This window comes from Octopus bimaculoides, chromosome 23, assembly GCF_046866305.1.
Source record: "Octopus bimaculoides isolate indiv1 chromosome 23, ASM4686630v1, whole genome shotgun sequence".
In the NCBI taxonomy this organism is placed as follows: Eukaryota; Metazoa; Mollusca; class Cephalopoda; order Octopoda; family Octopodidae; genus Octopus; species Octopus bimaculoides.
The window spans coordinates 5,520,436-5,542,368 of NC_142950.1; the positions used below are offsets into that span (position 1 = coordinate 5,520,436).

Below are 21,933 nucleotides of genomic sequence, written 5' to 3' on the forward strand. Positions count from 1 at the left end.
CTCCATTTGATTGATAAAAGGAAGAACAACCTTAATCAATTTTGGAACCTTACTGGATTCTCATCAGAGGTCTTTACATCTGTTTCACCAATCCCAGAGAAACAAGCAGCCAGTCTGTTTATATCCTCAACAATTATAGTAGGTATAGAATACTGGAGCTACTAATTTGCATATCATAAGTGTTAACACTTTATTTTTAAATATCAGGGGCCTGTCAACAGGGATCTCCTTCCATACAGTTTCGAGGGATGATATAATTTATGAAACCCTTAGAGTACCTCTATAAGCAGGGCTAACTTAGTTGTTTCTCCATAGATTGAAAAAATGATGAACAATCTTAATTGAATTTCAAATCTTATTAGATTTTCATCAGAGACATCTACATCCGTTTCACCAATTTCAGAGAAACAGGCAGCCCAGTCTGTTTATATACTCAACAGTTACGGTAGCTCTGAGTCCAAACGCCGTCATGGTTGACTCTACTTTTTATCCTTTTGAGGTCAATGAAATAAGCACCAGTTTTGCTCCAGGGTTAATTTTCACACAAAATTTCAGGCCTTGTGCCTTTTATGGAAAGGATTGTTATAAACTAGAGAAACTCGACTTAGAGGGTGGGACAAAGATTACATCACTGTACTCCCTTAACCATTAACGTCTGACACGAAACAAATGGTCAGCAGCAAATCTTAACATAGAATTCCAAAGTGAAACCACTTGAGACCAAAAACTCGGCTTTAACATTCCTCAGAAACACAAACCAGCTTCCTTCAACGAACCAGATTTTAATTATCAATTCATTAAGATTAGCTGAGACAGTTGACACATATCGCCTGTGGTTCAGCCTTTGTTTTCTGACGCAGACAAAAAAGTTTTTTTAGCTTTATTTTTCAATTTATTTTTTATATTTTATTTTGCTTGTTTCGTCCTCTTTTACTTCCTTGACTTAGAAAAAGAAACAAAAAACGGTACACTGAAATTTGGCTATCTTTTGTTACCATCTTTTGTTACCATCAGCCCATGCGCTGCGCTGTGGCATTTATTCAGACAGTTCCACACACACATATATTAGGTTATCAGATAAATTTTCTCTTTTGTATATTATATATTTCCAGTCACTAGAGTGTGGCCATGCTGGAGCACCACCTTCAAGAATTTTAATCCAAAGTATCGACCCCAGTACTTTTTTTTTTCTTTCTGAACCATGTATTTATTCTGATGAACTCTTTTGCCAAACTGCTACGTTATGGGGACGGAAACAAACCAACACCGGCTGTCAAACGGTAGTGAGGACAAACACAAAAACAAAGACCCACACACAAATACATGATGGGCTTCTTGCAGTTTCCATCTACCAAATCCACTCACAAGGCTTTAGTCAGCCCAAGGCTATAGCAAAAATCACTTGCCCACAGTGCCACACACACACACTGCACTTGAACCCAGAACCATGTGGTTGGGAAGCAAACTTCTTAGCACACACCTACAACAGCACACTAAGTTCATGAACTGGCTGTTCCGCTGATCAGATCAACTGAAACCCTTCTCATAAACGACAGAGTGTCAGGCCATACGGGGTCCATTTTATCACGGTAGTACCACAAGAGAGACTATCATTTCCTCATCAAGCCTAAAAGGTCTCCAACAAAACCAAAAGGTCCCTAATAAAACTGAAAAGCCCCTGACAACACGAAGAGGCCTTCAACAAGTTATCTTGACCCTTTGTGATCTCTGCTCATTTGTCAACAGCTTTGCAGAGTGTATTATTGATTAAATCAATCCCAGTGCTTCACTGCTACTTTATTTTATCAGCAACAGTGTACAGCAACATCCACAATGGTAGAATCTGCTCTGTTGTTTGCTTTTTCGCTTCTCTCCATCTGTTTTCTCTCCTTATTCCTTTCTATAGAAGAGTGTAAGCTTGAAACATCAAAGACTCTTCCATTTTACTTGAGCATCAAAACAATAAACCTTTCTTTGTTGTTCTCTCATCTGTTTCTGTCTTTTGAGGGGTTTCTTTTTTTTTTTCAATTTTGAATCGTTTATTTTATCAATACCAGAAGAATGAAAATCAAAGTGGACCCAAGTAGGATTTTAACTAAATAAACACAAGGCATTTTGTTTGACAAGTTTGCTTATCCACTGCTCTACTGCAACTCTCATCATCATCATCATCATCATCATCTTCATTTAACATCCGTTTTCCATGCTGGCATGGGTTGGACAGTTTGACAGGAACTGGCTAACTAGAGGACTGCACCAGGCTCCATTTTGGAATGGTTTCTATAGCTGGATGCCCTTCACAACACCAACCACTTCACAGATGGAATTGGGTGCTTTTTACAAAGTACCATCCAGGTTTTTTTTTTATGTGGCAAGTCACAGTACAACACCAAGCCCCATTTGTCTGTTTTGGCATGGTCTTTATAGCTGGATGCCCTTCATAATGACAACTACTTTACAAAGTAGACTGGATGCTTTTTACATGGCGCCAGCATAAGTACGTTTCCATGGCATCAGCAGAGGCACTAACCTACATGGCACTAGCTGGGTGTTTATATGTGGGGGGCCAACATGGGTGCTTTTTATGTGACGCCGCTATCCTACTAAAAGCAGATCTACAAAATCTATAAGTACCAAAGTAATCAGAAATACTATATTTAGCAAGACCAAAATTACATAACCAGTTGGTACAGACTGACTTTTATCGAGGACAGCATGGATAAAACACCAACAACAACAATAGTGAATATATTTTTATAAAGCCAAAACACAGATAAGACCAAAGTTTATGTTCCGTCTCATTCAAACTCTATCTGTTTAGATATAGTTTTAAAACTATATTTAAAACAAGTTTATGGAAAAACAACAGCCATATTCATTATCAAAAAGAAATGCTTTATCATTCATTTGTTTTAGCTCTGAATTTGTTGTTGTTGTTGTATTTGTTTTTTTTTGTTTTTTTAATTGATATGTGTTATATTTTGTTCTGTGTATTTTGATTTTCTTGTTTTAGAGATTAGTCAGACGAGGAAGGGCCATATCCATGAGCTTCGTTAGAACTCTGAGATTGGGGGTAGGTGGAGTGGGGGAGAAAGAGACAAGGTCCAAAAATCCTGCAACAAAGAGGACTTTGCAAAAGGCACCCAAGAACCTGGTGTGGTGGCGGTGGTGGTGGCGGTGGCGGTGGTGTTAGTGATGGTAGTGATGGCTGTGATAGTGACGGTGGTGGTGATGGTTGTGGTAATGGAGGTGGTGGCGGTGGCAGTAGGGGTGGTGATGGTGGTAGTGGTGGTTGTGGTAATGGAGGTGGTGGCGGTGGCAGTAGGGGTGGTGATGGTGGTAGTGGTGGTTGTGGTAATGGAGGTGGTGGCGGTGGCAGTAGGGGTGGTGATGGTGGTAGTGGTGGGTGTGGTAATGGAGGTGGTGGCGGTGGCAGTAGGGGTGGTGATGATGGTAGTGGTGGTTGTGGTAATGGAGGCGGTGGCAGTAGGGGTGGTGATGGTGGTAGTGGTGGTTGTGGTAATGGAGGTGGTGGCGGTGGCAGTAGGGGTGGTGATGATGGTAGTGGTGGTTGTGGTAATGGAGGCGGTGGCAGTAGGGGTGGTGATGGTGGTAGTGGTGGTTGTGGTAATGGAGGTGGTGGCGGTGGCAGTAGGGGTGGTGGTGGTGGTTGTGGTAATGGAGGTGGTGGCGGTGGCAGTAGGGGTGGTGATGGTGGTAGTAGTGGTGGTGATGGCAACAGTGGTGGTATCGCTGGTGTTGATGGTGATGGTGGCAATGATGGTGGTGGCACACATATATATATATATATATATATATATATATATATATATATATACCGGAGTAAGCACATGCAATGTGCAACAAGGTGGAAAAAAGAGTACTCAAATACCAGAGGTAGAGTAATATGCTTTATTTAAAAGCAGCAGAAATATAACAAAAAAACCGTTACTCTGAGTTTCACGTTCCCGTTCATCGGACAGCTTTGTTAGAAACAAAACTGTCCGATGAACGGGAACGTGAAACTCAGAGTAACGGTTTTTTTGTTATATTTCTGCTGCTTTTAAATAAAGTATATATATATATATATATATATCACTTCCTTCGCTGATACATCCCACTCACTCAGTAGAAGAGTCTTATCTTGTGAGTACTTGGTAACCCCACTTGTGCCGGTGCCACATAAAACACACCACCCAGTAGACTCTGCAAAATCGTTAGCCTTAGGAAGAACACCCGGCTGTAGAGACCTTACCAAAGCAGACATTAGAGCTCAGTGCTGCCCTCTGGCTCATTGGCTCCTGTTGCACCATCCCACTGATGCCAGGGTGGAATAAAAGATATTGATGATGGCAGCTGTAATGATGAGGATAACACTGGCAACAGTGATGATGATGATGATGATGATGGTTATGAGATTCTATTTTATTTTATCACCCTCCAGAAAGATGAAAAACAAAGTTGATCACAGCAAGATTTGAACTCGGAACATAAGACACCCCAAGGCATTTCGTCTGTCTGACAATCCTAACCATTCCGCCAGAAGAAGACGTATTATTCTTTTATTTCTTTCAGTCATTTGACTGCAGCCATGCTGGAGCACCACCTTTAGTCGGATCAAATTGACCCCAGAACTTATTCTTTGTAAGCGTAGTATTTATTCTATCGGTCTCTCTTGCCGAACCACTAAGTGACAGGTACGTAAACACACCAGAATCGGTTGCCAAGTGATGTTGGGAGGGACAAACGCAGACACACAAACATACACATACATATATATATATACGACAGGCTTCTTTCAGTTTCCGTCTACCAAATCCACTCACAAGGCTTTGGTCGGCCCAAGGCTATAGGAGAAGACACTTTCCCAAGGTGCCACGCAGTGGGACTGAACCCGGAACCGTGTGGTCGGTAAGCAAGCTATTTACCACAGAAAAAAAAAAAATTAAATGCGAATATTCTTTTATATCTTTGCGGCAGGAAAGATGTTACCGAAACAACAACAACAACAACAACAAAAAAAGATAGAAAAAAACGAAAAAGAACATTAAAAACAAAATGGTCTTTAAATAACGATGACACTGTTGAAATTACCCCAATTAAAATTAAACACTTGAAAAACAATGAGAGCAACAACTGAATAGCTTTATCTAGAAGTGACCACCTCTCTGGAAATGTGTCAATTTCATATTCAAGTGCCTCATATTTAAGTACGATGAGAAAGTACTCCATACAGTCGCTCTCTGTCTATCTCTCTGTTTCTCTGTCTATCTCTCCCTCTTTCCATTTTTAACTAAATGACCATCACCACAACTATAGCCACAGCCACTCCAACCTGCTCTTCATCATGAAAAAAAAAACAAAATAAAAAACTACCAATCCTGTGATTACTAAGACTGCATCTGCATCAGCATCATCATCATCATCATCACCGTCATCAGTAGAAAAGATGGCATCGACAATACCGCTACCTCCAACATTAGTGCCACTGCTCCTGTCATTATCCTTGTCACCACCACCACCACTAACAGCAGTGCCTACATTATCAGCACCACCACCATCATCACCACCACTAATGCTACCACTACCACCACCGCCGCCGCCATTGTCACTAACAGCAGTGCTGACATTGTCACCACCACCACCACCACTACCACCACCATCATGTATTCCAATGAAGCTACATAAGGCGTGTATTTTTTAAGACACAGTGTGTAAAAAAGTAATTTTCTCCTTCAGTTAGTGTTACTGACCAAATATGGTCATGTCTCCAACAGAAGGGAGAGGTGAGGGGGCAAAATAAAAACGCACAATCAAAATGATTTCATCAGGCTTATATATATATATATATATATATATATATATATATATACACACACACACACACACACACACACACACACACACACACACATATATATACACATACATATACATACACACATATATGTACGTATGTATATATATACTCTTTTATTCTTTTATTCATTTCAGGCATTTGACAGTGCCCATGCTGGAGCACCACCGTGAAGGATTTCGATGGAGAGACTATAAACACACATGCACAAATATAAACATACATATATATGATGGGCTTCTTTCAGTTTCCATCTACCAAATCCACTCACAAGGCTTTGGTCAGCTCAAGGCTATAGTTAAAGACTCTTGCCCAAGGTGCCACAGAGTGGGACTGAAGCTGGAACCATGTGGTTAGTAAGCAAGCTATTTACTACACAGCCACTCCTACATACATAATATATATATCTATATATATATAAGTCATCTCTGAAATAAAGACCATTAAGCTGATACTATTTTGCACAGGATATAAAGATGGTATAGTTTCATCTATGGACAACTGATAATAAATATGTATAGTATGTATGTATGTAGAAGCAAATCCCAAAACAAATGAAAAGAAAAGAGGAAAAAAGAACAAAAGTCAATTGGATGTACAGAGTGAATATATTAAATTGACAGTCAGAGAAAGTTCTAGATGGAAAACAAGGAGTGGAAATGACATTTCAAGCATGACTCTTTGTCGGAAAGAGGAAAAGTAGGAAAGAACAGATAGTCCAGAAAAAAGCATGTGTCATTATAGATATGTATATATATCTATATATATGTGTGTGTGTGTGTGTGTATGTATATATGTATATATATATATATATATATATATATATATATATATATATATATATATATATATATGTAAATGTCGAACAACAAGAATGAGTGCTTAACACTGCATTGGTGGATAAAATTTCTTTATTTGTGTATTAAAGCTACCGTTGGTTTCATGTTCAGAAAAATATCTTAATATCCGAACAATTTTTCAAGTCGGTCACATGGAGGAATGGTGTCCGTCTCCATTTATGGATGAAAACACAAAATGGCTATATATATATATATATATATATATATATACACACACACACATATTTACAATGTCTTTCAGTTTCCTGCCACTAAATCCCCTCACAAGGCTTCGGTGGGTACAAAACACTTGCCCAAGGTGCTATGCTGTTGAACTGAACCTGAAACCACATGGTTGGGAATCAAACTTCTTAACGACACAACAAAGCACATGCACACTACAGGTGCTCTAACTGCAAACTACTTCAGTGCATCTACTACATGTGATGACTTTCTTCTCCCTCAACCTTTCTGTGATCCCACTACAATGTTTAACTAGCCATAATTTGCACTACATACCCCACGGATCATGCTTACCTGCCTACTCTTGTTCTGTGTATTGAGTATGCCCATTTCTAAAATGGTAGCAAAATGTTCTCTTCTTTCTTACCAATTAAATCTTTTGTTTTCCAAAGCTTAAACTTCTTCGAGGCCTCGCAATGCAAGGATTTCTTTTACATTCTATAGGCACACGCACAGCTGTGCAATTAAGAAGTCCAGTTCATATTTACGAAACCTGAGTATTCATATCTTCAATATCATTGATGACCTGGTACTTTAACTGTAAGTAGAGGATTAATGGATTTGTCTAATATGTACAGGAATTTTAATGATGGTAGCACAAGAAATATGAGAATGGTTCTGGGAATAATTGCTCAAATTGTTTCAATTCTTCAGCTTTCAGTAATTATGAGACAAGCAAATTTATTGGCTAGTATTAGAATTGTAATATATACTATTAGTAAGGCTGACAGGAGCATTACCACGACGGGTGAAATGCTTAGTGGCATTTCGTCTGTCTTTACATTCTGAGTTCAAATTCCGCCAAGGTCGACTTTGCCTTTCATCCTTTCGGGGTCAATAAATTAAGTACCAGTTGCGTACTGGAGTCGATCTAATTGACTGGTCCCCTCCATAAAAATTTCAGGCCTTGTGCCTAGAGTAGAAAAGAATATATATTACGAGTAAGGCGGCAAACCGCTTAGCGACATTTCATCCATTTTTATGCTCCGGGTTTAAAATCTGCCAAAGTCAACATTACCTTTCATCCCTCTTAGGGTAAAAAAAGTACCAGTTGAACACTGGGGTCAACATAATTGACTTAATTCCTCCCTGAAATTACTGGCTTTGTGCCAAAGTTTGAAACCAATATACACAGGGAGCGGCAGAATTAACGACCTTTTTTATTTAGTAATTTTTATCGCACAAAAATTATTTTCTTCAGTAACTTTTATTACATAAAAATTTATTACAGGAGTTAAAGACACGATAAAAAAAAACAATTAATGAAAATAAATTGCAGTCGTTTTATGAAGTTTATAAAGTATTATTGTTCCATCAAAACAACGTAATCCATTATGATGAAAAATTTAATTAACCTGTTCAAAAGGCTCCCCTTCTTTTTAGTACAATGCTGGACCCTACCGGCAACACGTCTACAAACCTTTTGACACATTTTCCTGTTAATTGTAAAAAAATTTATCAGCAACTGCTTGTTTTAATTCAGGAATTGTTTTCGGTTTCAGGAAATAAACAAGATTTTTCAATCCACCCCACAAGATAACGTTAGGTGGTGTTAGGTCTGGTGATCGTGGGGGCCACTCAATTGCTCCACGTTGTCCTCTACACCTCTCCTCAAAATTAAGATTTAAACCATTCCTGAATGTTTAACCCACAGCGAGGTCATGCACCATCCTGTACAAAGTAGAAAACTATAAAAAAAATACAAATAAGGGCATTATTTCTGCCACACCCTGTATATTTCTAGTGTTAAAATAATAGTAATAAAAAATAAAGGCAATGAGCTGGCAGAATCGTTAGCACGCCGGGCGAAATGCTTAGCGGTATTTCGTCTGCCGCTACATTCTGAGTTCAAATTCCGCTGAGGTCGACTTTGCCTTTCATCCTTTCAGGGTCGATTAAATAAGTACCAGTTACGCACTGGGGTCGATATAATCGACTTAATCCGTTTGTCTGTCCTTGTTTGTCCCCTCTGTGTGTAGCCCCTTGTGGGCAGTAAAGAAATAAGAAACGTTAGCACGCCGGGCGAAATGCTTAGCGGTATTTCGTCTGCCGTTACGTTCTGAGGTCAAATTCTGCCGAGGTCGACTTTGCCTTTCATCCTTTCGGGGTCGATTAAATGAGTACCAGTTATGCACTGGGGTCGATATAATCGACTTAATCTGTTTGTCTGTCCTTGTTTGTCTCCTCTGTGTGTAGCCCCTTGTGGGCAGTAATGAAATAAGAAAAAATAAAGAGGTAATAATGGAAAAAAATTAATTGTTCTGTACATGGAGAATTTGCATATTGGAATCCTATTTGTCCTCATGGGGCTTCCCAGCTATGTGATTTTGGCTTCTTGTGCTCCTACATGGCAGCTTGGGCAAGTGTTTTCTCCTATAGCCCTGCGCAAACAGAAGCCTTGTGAGTGGATCTGGTAGATGGAAACTGAAACAAGTCTATAATAGATCTCTGTGAGTGTGTGTGTGTTGTCTCTGGGTGTTTCCTCCCCTTAACATTGTACAATGGTTACAAATAAATGTGGCCATCACACAAGAGGTTTCATTCATTTCCAATATTCTGTAGAGACATGTCCATAGTGAAGCATTACTTAGCTTGAAAACAAGGATTGGCAACAGCAACAGCACAAATATGCACACACAGCTTTTGTATCCTGTTGTAACACGATATCTTCTCTACAGCAAGAAACCTGTTCAGTTCTGCCCCCACCACCTTTTTTCATCTCCAAACAAATAAACCCACTTTCCTCTACTCTAGCCAGAGCCGGATTAAGACCTATAGAGACCACAGGCACTAAAATATTTTGGTGCCCCCGTATATATGCAATCCAAAACATAAACAATTAAAACCACAACATAGATTATTTTTCAAAATGAAACAAAATTAACAACAAAATGGCAAATAATAAAGATTGTTTGCCAACATAACATGGCAGTCCTGGTTTAGGACTAATGTTGCTGCAATTTAGCCCCAGGAGACATCGTCACCAGCTGGCTATACAACACGATCTGTGTCCTTATATTTTCAAACAAGGGAATCTAGCACCCCCACTCAGCTCAAAACAATATCTGTGTATCGCAATTTCTAGGTTATTTCCCTGCCATGTTATGTCAGCAAACAATTTTTACTACAAAGCACTGTTGCTGAATATCTCACATTGTGAGATTTAAAAATAGTAATTTTCTAATTTATAAAATGGCAAATAATGTTTATTTTATGCACTTCCATTTTGTTTTTATTTGAAGAGTTTATATAAATAAACTCCTACTTTTTTTTCTTCATTGCAAAGTCTTTAATGAGATCCTCAAAACTTATCTTACATAACACATCTGATTCTATACTTAAAAGAGATAAGGCATTCAGAATATCATTTTAGCAAGTTTAAAGTGATTTCTTTTGTGCTGTAAACCATTTACCATTTCTGTGGTACGTCCCTTCTCTTGATGCCCAAAGTATGTGCTTATTTGGCTTAATGGTTAATCCAGCACTGACTGTAGTCCCACTCAGATAAAGGGGATCTTGTTCATGCAAGCAGCATGGTGCCTTCATGCTGGGGCCATGAAACACAGACCCAGTAAACTCCGTAAAACTTTTGGCATTAGGAAAGGCAGCCAGCTGTGGGAGCCATGCCCAAGGTGAACACTGGAGTGTAATGCTGCCCTTGGACCCAATATGGAAGATGAATTATTAAAAGATGACAAAATGGCTTTTTATTTGTATTTATTATCACAAGTACACTGGACAATGAAGCAAGCAACAGTTATGCCTAAAAGAAAAGGAAAACCAGGAGTGCTGGAGACTTTTCTAAGAAATAAAAAAAGGGATGTGGGAGGGGAGAAAGTTACACCCACCTTCCAGCTCTCACCACTTAGGATTACAGGAGAGATTTGTCAAACATTACAAAGAACCTTCATTTGATATTTCTAGAACGAACATACATACACAATCATGCACACACACACACACACATACAAGTGTATTAAATACACACATGTACATACATTACATGAATGGAAGTACGTTCACATCTACGTGGAAGCACAAATTAATTCATATATTCACAAACCACAAGTATTGTCTTGACTCGAACAAAGAACTCTTGTTACTTTATTAATGACTGGCCTCGACTATGCAAAGAACTGAAAACAACAAAGTCACATAAATATCAACACTACCATCATCTAGTGTCCACTTTCCATGCTGGCATGGGTCGGACAGTTTGACAGCAAACCGGCAAGTTATAGGGCTCGGTTTCTACAGCCCTTCCTTACACCAAGTAAGTTGCGTGCGTGCGTGTGTGTGTGTGTGTGTGTTGGTGCTGACATGGTTGTGGGTTGTGTGGTTAAAAAGCTCATTTTTTAACCACATCGTTTTGGGTTGAATCCCCACTTCGTGGCACCTTGGGCGAGTGTCTTCTACATATGACTTCGGATCAACCAATGCCTTGTGAATGAAACTGGTTGACGGAAAGTGCATGGAAACCTGCCAAATATACGCGTGTGTGTGTGTGTGAGTGCATGTACGTATGTACTTTTGTGCTGGTGTTTGTCTCTCGGCAGCCATTGCTTGAAAACCATTGTTGATTTGCTTATGTCTTCCTTAACTAATTGGTTTGGCAAAAACAACCACCAACAGAATAAAAACAGGACTTCAAAAAAAATAATAAAGAGAGAGTGCTGGGGCCGATTTGTTCGAAAAAAAAAACTTTTCGAGGCAGTGCTCCAGCATGGCCACAGTCTAATGACTAATAATTGAAACAAAGTAAAAGATATACCCAATTCTTTCCGTTTACCAAACACAGACACACAGGGTTTTACAACTCGTACAAACCGAAGATTAATTAGAAAGATTCAATGTAAATGACGACATATAACAATCAGCAAGTGTTTATCAACAAAGACAGACACACACACACACACACACACACACACACACACACACACACACACACACACACACACACACACACGCCCCACCTTCAGCCAAACATCATTAAAAAAAAACCGACGGTGGCTGTGTCTCAAAACAGTTGCAAATTGGACAGTGGCTTTGTATGCGTTGGCTGACAGACCTACTTAACCTTTCGTGTTTGATGTTCGGTGAGTGGAACCGACAGAGAGTGGAGGGCGCCTTCTTCTGACAAAGACACACACATACATAGATTCGCGTGTGTGTGTGTGTGTTGTTTTATTTTGCTGGTGTTGTGCTTAAATGCTAACTTGGCGATCGATCGATATAATAAATGCCAGACTTGGGAATATGTATCGGGGTCGATGAGATCGACTCTAAAACCCTTAAGGCGGTGACCTAGAATAGTTGTGTAGCAGCAAGTTCAATGACCGAAAATTCTGTGTGTGTGTGTGTGTGCGCGCGCGCGCGCACACATATATATATTCATATACACATATATTATACACACACACACACATACTTATATAACAGGTATACACAGACTTATACATGCAGCTGTATCTAGATATTTACATACACGTAACCTCAATAGTCAGTGACATTTCTCAAGATTTCTCAATACACACACGTATATACACATAATATATACATATATATACACACACATACATAGTTATATGTATAGATATACATAGTTGTATATGCATACACACATGCAGTCAGATATATACACAGGTACATATTCATGCATTCCAATATATGTGAAGATAGACAGACAGGCAAAGATAGATAGATAGATAGAGACAGACAGACAGACTCATGTAGGTAACATGTAGGTGATATTTACCAAAACACACACACAAACAATTACAGAATCACACCCATTTTTACTGATACACAAACTCATTGGCACAAATTATTTCTTTTCAATAAACAAGCTCCAATACACAATAGGTGCGTACGCGGGTCTGGTATATACGTACGTATGAAATACGAATGCATGTATGTATGTATGTAAGGTGACTGTTATATAACGTGAATGCATGTAGGTATCTTTTTAGCTTTAATTTGGTTCGGTCGTTAGGCTGCGGCAATACTGGAGCACAACACTGAATAATTTTAGTCGAACGAATCGGACACGGTTTCTCTTTTGCCGAGCCGCTAAGTTACAGGGGCGTGAACATACCAACACCTGTTGTCAAGCGGACAAACACACACACACATGTATGTATGTATGTATGTATGTATGTGTGTGTGTGTGTGTGTGTGTGTGTGTGTGTGTGTGCGTGTGTGTGTGTGTGTATATATATATATATATATATATATATACATATACGAAAATGAATTATGAGAAATATAGAACATAGACATACAGGAATATCAAAAACCATATATGTGTGTATTTGTGTACGTGGCTGTGTGGTATGAGTCTTGCTTCCCAACCACATGGCTTCGGGTTCGGTCCTACTGAGTGGAACCTTGCGAAAGTGTCTTTTACTTTAGCCTCGGGCTAGCCAAAGCCTTGTGACTGGATTTGGTTGATACAAACAGAAGCCAGTCATGTGCGTGTGTGACCGTTTGTCCCCTACCACCACCGTTTCATAACGTGTGTTTACGTCCCCGTAACTTAGCAGTTCGGCAAAAGAAGCTGATAGAATAAGTACCAGGCTTTGAAAAAAAAAATTAATGTTGACATTTGTGTGTTTTAAATGGCTTATAAACACCTTCCACGCTATAATTGTTTTCGCTCTAGCACACGATCTCAGATCAGGTCACTTGCTATACAAGTACATCTCCGTAAATGTTGACATTATTACCAGGAAACGAAATCGAAAAAAAAATAGTGCAACGGGTGTAAAAAAAAAAAAAAATAGGTGTAGGAAACGAATATGAAAACAAAAATGCGCGGAAAGCAACGGGGTGGATGGGGAGAGCACTTCAGAAAATTCACAATATTCGAGTTTTACCCTCATAACTTTTAAGAAAATGAGTTTTTTTTTAAATGAAATTGTATATAAATACCTTTCAAACGGCATGCATCACGGATGCCTAATATACCGCAAGCCCCTTAATTTTGTTCGGAAAAAAAAGTGGGGGCAGAAACCGGAATTATTGAAAAATGTTTTTCATTTTTCCGATGATTGAATTACGGCGACCTAATATGCCACAATCTTAAATCTGGGATTAATATATCCAGTGATTTTCAAGAGGTATACAAGAGATTTTGTTTTAATATTTTAATTTTACTTGTTTCACACACACAAACACTAACGTGGTTTATATAAGCATTTTGTATCATTCTTTCTCTCTCCTGTTTAGACATCATTACCACTAATTTTTATAACTTCAGCATTTACACTTAATATTCTTTCCAAACTTGTTTGAATTTTCAATCTAATGTAATCCACACTCTAGAAAACGTTATTCTGCAAAATGTTACCTTAAAATAGGGGTACAGAAAAGTGGCTAGCAGTTTCGCATCTCACCTTTAAAAACGCATCTATTCGGGGTCCCTATTTCTTCCGAACAAAAATAAGGGGTTTGCGGCACATTATGCATCCGTAATGCATGTCGTTTGAAAGCTATTTATATACAATTTCATTAAAAGATATCCATTTTCTTTAAAGTTACGAGGGTAAAAATCGGATCTTGTGAATTTTCCGAAATCCTCTCCCCACCCCTTCGGAAAAAGATTTTACTCACAAATTTCGTTATAATCGTAATGTATACCGTTTGAAAGGTATTTATATAAAATTTCATTTAAAAAAAAAAGAACCATTTTTCTAGAAGTTATGAAGGAAAAACTCGGATCATGTGAATATTCCGAAGTCCTCTCCCCTCGCTCCCCGCCCCCGTTGCTTTCCGCGCATTTTTGTTTTCACATTAATTTCCGACACCTTTTTTTTTTTACACCCGTTGCACTATTTTTATTTTTATTTTTTTTCGATTTCGTTTCAAGGTAATAATATCTATCTACATTAACCAAAATAAGTACCGGGGCCGATTCGTTCGAGTAAAATTCTGCAAAGGTGGTACCCCAGCATGGCCGCAGTCTAAGGACAGAAACGATAAACATATACACACACACACACACATATATATATATGTATATATATATATATATATATATATATATATATATATATATATAGTATGCTGCACATAGTCGTACACATGTATCTACAGTGTGTGTGTGTGTGTGTGGAAATGAATTGTAAATAGATAACTTGGTAATACATAGTAAGAAGGAAATAGTTGTGACAAGGTAAGAGAGAGACAGAGAGAGAGAGAGAGAGAGATGTATTGCTAGATACAGGGACGGACATAGAGAGATTGGCAGATAGAGAGATAAGATAGACACGAGATAGGTTTTAACCTGAGAGACAGGTAAAACAGAGTTCACAGATTTCAAGACAGCTGCACGGACAGATAGACTAACAGATATATTTAGACTGACAGCCAACCAGATACACAGACAGATAGATAAATATAGATAGATAGACAGATAGATAGATAAATAGATAGATGTCATAATAAGGTGATCTACGACAGGCAAGAAACATACGCATGACCAGACATGGTTGGCAGGAATTGCCGAAGCGACCAGAAAGGGATGAAAGGATAAGACGCCGGGTGAGATATGGAGATGCCTAATAAGATGGACACTGTTATACTCAGGAGCTGAGAACATCAATGGCAGAGGATAAGAAGACTTAGAGGTGACAAGAGACAGGTGAATAGAGACAGAGAGAGAGAGAGAGAGAGAGTCGAGGAGACTTGGGTGAAGGAAGCATCACAGAGGGGGGGATTTAGAGGTAGGTAGATACAGGTTCAGGTAGAGGGGGGAATTTGGAGGTGACCAGAGGGAGATTTAGGTGTATACATACATATATACATACATAGATGTGAACAGAAAGAGAGGGTATAGATTGATTAATAGAGACTTAGATGTGAACAGAGAAATATATATACATTATATATATATACAGAGAGAGAGAGACTTAAATGGGAACAGAGTAAGATAAAGAGAGAATTAGTTGTGAACAGAGATAGAGAGTGAGAGAGAAATAGAAAGAGGGATATTTAGCTAAGAACATAGAGAGAAAGAGACTAAATTGAAGATAGATAGATAGATTGACTGATAGATAGATAGATAGATAGATAGATAACAACGATGACAGAGATAAAAAGGGAGAAAGAGAGAAGACGAGATCGAAATGAATATGTTAAAATGTACTGACCTGATATATATATATATGTATATATATAAAATATCCCTTTAGCAGGAGACACGAGGTTATTATTGGTGAACGACCACTTGTGTAAATATCGAGAAAAGTCTGTTAGAACACAAAATCTAACTACTATTTAGATATAGTCCTGGCTTCCTCGGTAAAGATACGGATATATATAAAGGTGTCTGTATATGTGTGTGTTTATGTGTGTAATCCTCTCTAACACGCGAGTTTATAAACAATCTCCGGCAGATATATATTAAGTAGTGTGTTCTTGTAAATGTGTGTACTTCTATATATACGTGTGCGTGGGTGTCTTATATATATGCGGTATGTGTGTGAGTGTATAAATATATATATCCGTTTATGTGTGTGTGTGTATATGTGTGTGTGTGTGAGTCAAGAATTAGTTTCTTGAGGCTTCTCCCAAAATATGTCTCCAGCAATTCTGTGCTTATGTGTTTATGTATGTATATATATATATATTTGTATGTGTATGTGTGTGTAATGTGTATATATTATGTGTGTGTTATGTATATTCCTTTGATAAGCACCGTCTGTTGTCAGTATGAAAGACAGAATCGAAGAAGTGTTGCTTTGGCCCTCCCCCCAACTGAAGACAGAGCACTGTTGAGGGTGACTGTACACCGGGGCTGGGTCGATGTGGGGACAATGGGTCAGTGGGACAGAGGTACAGGACTTGGAATCGATACGAGGGGACGAACGTTTCACGTGGAGTTTCGGTGACTTGGTACTGTGACAAGTAGATTAGGGAATGTGAAGGAGGGAGTTTGAGAGGGAAAAGAAAAAGAGAAGGGAGTAGAGAGAGTGGAGGTAAGAGGAGAAAAACTACTGATATCTGTGAATAAGGGATGAGGAGAGAGAGAGAGAGCGATTGAATAAGTGAGTGAGTGAGATAGAGTGAAATACACTAAGTAGAGAGAGGGGGAAAAGGAGTAATAGGTGGAGGTTAATAGAGTGACTGAGTTTATGAAAGAGAGAGTGAAAATGTATGAATCAGAGAGAGAGTGAAAGATGACAGAGACCAACTATGTGAGTCAAAGAGAAAGAGAGAGGTAGGGATGAAAGGAGGAATGAGAGAGAAAGAAGACGAAATTGATGGAAAGGGATAATAGAGGGAGAAAAGAGTGAAAGGCGAAGTAAAATAGAGCTTATGAAAGAAGGAGAAAAGATAGATAGACTAATCAGTGAACGTGAGAGTATTATATGTGTATGTATATCCATATAAGATCTCTTCACTTGAAGATATCCTATATGGATATACATATATATATATATATATATATATATATATATATATATATATATATATATATATATTCAATTCAGTTGAAGAGATCCGAAAGGAAGCTAAAAGGGGAAACCAAACGAAGGATGAAGTAACAAAAGGAAAAGAAAGGGAACTCTACTACACTCTCCCTTTCTCTATCTCCCTGTCCGTTTCTATCTCTCTTCCTCTCTCTATTTCTCTCTCTCTACCTCTTTATCGCTATTTCTCTCTATTCCTATCTTTCTCCTTTTCTTTCTCCATCTCTATCTCTCTCCCTCGCCCTTACTTTCTCTCTATATCTCTCTCTCTATCTCTAGTCTATCTATCACTGCTCCTCACTATATTTCCTCCCACTCCTTTTTTTTCTTCATCTTCTAATGACACACATGGCAAGGTGGTGTTACAAGACACGCTGTTTGTTTAAACGAGCCTCTTTAAGCATCCCTAATTAATCTTATTAGTGTTGATGTTGCTGCTACTGTTGCCGAGATAGGACAATTTGTTATGTCAGTCGAGATGTGGGGTCGAACCGACAAACATTTAGACCAAAGAAACATCCCAACCAAATACCCACTTTTATTAATCTAATTGTTCCACATAAAAGCCGATTTAGTCATTTCTATGAGAGCAGAAAAAGCCATTTGGGTGGCTTTTTATTATATATACTTGTTATTTATTATTTATATTTCGTAGATCTATGGCGTGGTCGTTTAAAATGAAATATTTTGTCCGTGCCTATGTATATTTGAAATACTAATACGCGAAATTTTCAAAATATTTTCAATACTTATACATATATCTAATACACTCGACGATGGTGATAGATTTTACATATATATATATATATGTATGTATGTATACATGCTTACATATACGTTCTTATATGCTCATGCATGTTTATATGCACACGCAATCATATATATATATATACACTCACACAAGATATATATATATATATGTATATACGTACATTTGTATATACAGACATACACACACAAATATATATATATATATATATATATATACGACTGCATTGAAATTAAATATCTACATCAAAGATTTGTTCAGTATATTATTTACATTATCTAACGTTGTACATTTTTAGAAATTGATAATTGATATATACATACATACATATATATATATATATATATATATATATATATATATATATATATACGCATATACGTGTATGGTTACAAATTTATGTGCAAACACATAAATACACAAACACGCACATACATAAATATATACATGAATGCATGCATTACCGTCTACAAGATTCCATTATATAAACTATTTAAATTACAGATGGACGAAAATAAACATATTTGAATGCACCGGTGTGTGTGTGTTCATTTAATAAGCACAAAAACAAATAATTGTGAAATGTTTAATACATGATTTACTTAGTAAACAAGAGGTGCGGTCGCTGTTTAGGCTATGGATAATATATATGTGTATGTATATATGTATATATGTATGGGTGTTTCTCTATAGATAGATAGATAGATATGTGTATATATATATATATATATATATATATATATATATAGATAGATGCATATTTATCACAAATTATGTGTATATATATGAATATATGGCGGTGCTCCAGCATGGGCGCAGTCAAATGACTGAAACAAAGTAAAAGAGAAATATATGTGTATGTTTAATGAATACACGCACAATCTGTGAGATATATATATATATATATATATGCATATATAGATAGATATATATGTAAATTCTCACACATACACAAATATATATGATGTATGTGCGTGTGTGTGTAGCAGTAATAGAAAGCAAGTACTGTAATGATAAAGGAGTATTTTTCTTATTCTGCGTCTCCTTTTCCCTATCTCTTTCTCCTTCTTTTTCTCTCCCTCGCCATCTCTCCATCTCTCTCTCTCTCTCTCTCTCTCTCTCTCTTTCTTTCTTTCTTTCTACGTATATACTTACTTCTCCACCTCTTCACCATCTCCGCCACGCTAAATGTTTTGGGAATAACTGACCTCAAATGTTACCGCTTTTTTTTTTATTCCCCCCACCCCATCCCACCTTTTTCACATCTCTGTAATAAATAGTCAGACAACGTCTTCATCAGTGATGCTGACTGGGAGTCGAGGGGACGTGGATGTGGAGATGAGGTGCAAATAAATTGTATAAAGTCAATTATATAAGATAAAACGTAGATAAAATAAAGGCTCTGGAATGCCTGTGTGGTAAGAAGTTTGTTTCTCAACTACATGGTTCTGGGTTCAGTCCCACTGCGTGACACCTTAGGCAAGTGTCCTCTACTATAGCCTCGGGCTGATCAAAGCCTTGTGAGTGGATTTGGTAGAAGGAAACTGAAAGAAGCACGCCGTAATACTGTATGTGTGTGTGTGTCCAAAACTTAGCGATTCGGTCAAAGAGACTGCTAGAATAAGTACCAGGCTTTAAAAAAAAGAAAGACGTTGATTGACCTAAGGCTATGGTGGAAGACACTTGCCCAAGGTGCCTTGCTGTGGAACTGAACCTGGAACAAAATGGTTCAGAAGCAAACTTCGTTACCATTGTCACTTGAGTGTGGTTGAGTTGATGAATGAAAGTATGTTTCTTGGGCTGCATCAAGAAGTGAACACCAGCCATGAACATTTAACAGAGGATTTTATTATCACACATAAAGTCAAACTACGTTGGCCTTTTACAGATAACCACAGCGATAATTAAATACTGGAAGAGAGATACGGCTTGGAGTTTATGGCAGCTCTTGGTATGACAAACTGCAGCCTGCCCAACATAACTGGGAACAATTGTGCTATATTCATGATATATGACCAGTTATCTTGCAGTTTGGTTTCAGATCCGCTGTACTATCATTGCAAAATGATAATTTTATTTTATGGTCTATTATTGTTTGTATTTTGAATTACATATATATGGACTCTTGTGCTGTTGGCACATAAAAAGCACCCACTACATTCTTAGAGTGGTTGATATTAGGAAGAGCATCCAACTGTAGAAATCTTGCCAGATTTAGATTGAAGCCTGATGCAGCCTCCTGATTTGCCAGTCCTCAGTCAAACTGTCCAATCCATGTCAGCATGGGAAACAGACATTAAACGACTGGGTGAAGTGTGTGTTTATGAGTGAAACACCTAAACCCCACACAGCTCCGGCAGAAGGTAATAGCAAACTTCTGTCGACTCTTTCGCCACAATTTTCTCTCACTCCTTCCTCCTGCATCTAGCAACTCACCTGCAACAGACCAGCGTCCCATCCAGGTGTGAACTTATGCACCAATGAAACCGGGAAACCAGTCCTTATGAGCCAAGCACAGCTCGTGAAGGAACAATCTGAAGTGGAGGCCGTGAGCTGGCAGAATCTTTAGCAAACTGGACAAAATAAATGCTTTTGTGGCATTTCGTCCATCTTTACATTCTGAGTTCAAATTCTGTCGAGGTCAACTTTGCCTTTCATCCTTTCGGGGTCAATAGAAATAAGAACCTATTTGAGTACTGGGGTCAATGTAATTGACTTATGCCCCAACACCCAGAAATTGCCGGCCTTGTGCCAAAATGTGAAATCAATAAACTGTAATCTGAAATGAAAAATAATAACACATTAGCAAATCTGAAGTACCAAATAGTATCCACACACACAGTGGCAGACTGGGTCTAAAAATATTGGTTGCCAGGAGACTAAGGGGGCCCACCTGCAACTGCAAGAGGGCCCACCCACAACTACAATGCTATCATTTAAGTTTTTTTATATATAAATCTCTGTTGATTTACCCAGAAGCAATAGATTACAGAACTCAATATGTCAGTGTTGCGTGTTCTTTTAGCAGAAAGTCTCAATATTGTTCTAGTTATCAAAATTACATGTTTCCAATCATTCAGCTGATAATATGAACCTGCTTTTCCTTTGAAATATTTTTTTGTTTCAGTGTATTTTTGAAATATACAAAAGTTATGGAAAAGAAAAAAAATCACTTGTCTTTATGTTTTAAAAAAAAACAACAACAAAAAACAGAACCTGTAAGCGAGACGTGCAAAAGCAATTGCTTTGAGCTAACGTTTTTCGTAATCGTTTTATTTCTGGCTCTCGTGGGAAGTAGAAGTCAGGTCAGCATGTCATTTATAAAACCAAAGATCTCACTCGACTGAAAGTGGGGGGGCAGCTTTATGATAGGTGCTGAGAAGTTAAAATAATGAAAGAAAGGATATGAACAGGTTTCTTCCTATAAAAGAAATACATATATAAATATATATTTATTTATATATATATATATATATATATATATATATATATATATATATATATATATATATATATATACATATAAATATATGTATGTATATATTGGGTCATCCCATAAATAATGTGTTTTTTTCTTTCAATTGCATGAACTAAAACGTCGGAGAGGGACAGGATAAACTACCTGCATCAACTTGCTATAAAAGCAGGTACTAATTCTACCTTGTCCTTATTCTTAGTGCATGTTTTGAAGAGTGCAGTTCGATTTTAACAGTTATTAACAGCTATTTCAAAGTTCGTCCTCCTTGCGTTCAT

General features: G+C 37.8%; 1 protein-coding gene across 3 annotated transcripts in view; it reads right to left on the reverse strand.

The window, feature by feature from the left end:
• LOC106871450 (CDC42 small effector protein 2) overlaps positions 1–16,975 on the reverse strand; it is a 168,227-nt gene extending 151,252 nt beyond the window's left edge. For 2 of the 3 annotated variants that reach the window (XM_089340247.1, XM_089340246.1), the window contains exon 1: positions 16,089–16,949. The gene's annotated coding sequence lies outside the window, so the exon portion shown is untranslated. Of the gene's footprint in view, positions 1–16,088 lie in introns of all 3 variants that reach the window. The other variant, XM_089340244.1, reaches the window with a different exon arrangement.
• Between the last annotated feature and the right edge of the window lie 4,958 nt (positions 16,976–21,933).